The sequence below is a fragment of the Vespa velutina genome, chromosome 7, assembly GCF_912470025.1.
Source record: "Vespa velutina chromosome 7, iVesVel2.1, whole genome shotgun sequence".
NCBI lineage: Eukaryota > Metazoa > Arthropoda > Insecta > Hymenoptera > Vespidae > Vespa > Vespa velutina.
The window spans coordinates 6167441-6168659 of record NC_062194.1 but is presented as its reverse complement, the minus strand read 5'-3'; positions in this window follow the sequence as shown (position 1 = coordinate 6168659).

Below are 1219 nucleotides of genomic sequence, written 5' to 3'. Positions count from 1 at the left end.
CTATCGTTACGCTCTCTCGATTCACGACAAATTGATATTGCCGTAATACATACGTATCGAGATACAAAAGTATGGTGAATATCGACGATAATATCTCAATACAGTATAACGTTAAAATCGGGAAACCAAAAAACGAAAAAAAAGAGAGAGAGAGAGAGAGGGAGCGAGAGAAAAAGGAGAGAGAGAGAGAGAGAGAGAGAGAGAGAGAGAGAGAGAGATAAAAAAAAAAGAATAATCATACAAAATTTCGTAATACAAGGAAAGCGTTAAAATATAGGTACAACGTGTCCTGGACGGAACGAGAAAGGTAGCCGAAGCAAAAATGAGTCTGTGGTAAAGTTGTGTCGCGCACACAAATCGCTTTCCGAGTCGGCCTAGGTTAGCTCCATCTTTCTCTCTCTTTCTCTCTCTTTCCCTCTTTCCATCTATCTCACTCAGGCTCTTTTACTCTATCTCTCTATCTCTCTATCTATCTCTCTCTTCCTCTCTCTCTCTCTCTCTCTCTCTCTCTCTCTCTCTCTCTCTCTCTCTCTTTACCACTCTCTCTTCCTTTCTCGCTCTACCATTCCCTTTCCCCGTACTCCCTCTCCATCTATCCCTTCCGCCCGCGTTAGATATAAAATCCGCGATTTTAAAGCATTTTAGTATCGATCCACGTTTTTAGTACTAGACGCATGGCTTCCCCCTTCGATGCTCGGTAGCGGGGATGTACCTGGACCGCGTTGGTGGGAGATTCACCATGTCCCCACCTCCTCATCTTCCTCCGTCACCCTCCCTCCCTCCCGCCCCCTCCCCCCGCGTATACTCTTTCGCGTGGTTGTTCGGTCGGGGCGGTGCGTAGTTATACGGGGTGTATAAGTGCGTAAATACATAATAAAATTGGCGCGCCGAGAGACATAGAGGCGGAACTCCGACTCCTATAATTTTATCGACGTTCGACCGGCGCTAATTTTTACAACGATACATTTATCAGCGCCGTCGGCTCGATTTTGCATCAGAGAATTGTAGCATGGGATATTCCTACCTATCCACTGTATTCTCTCTCACCCTCTCTTTTTTCCTCCCTCTCTCTCTCTCTCTCTATTTTATTTTGTTTTTAACTCATCCTTGCCCGATAACGCGTCAGCATTATTCCAACGATTCGCGTTAAAATATTTTTAGCGTAGAACCTCGTTCGCGCTTTGTATCCTGTATATCTCTCGTAGAGAACGACGCAAAT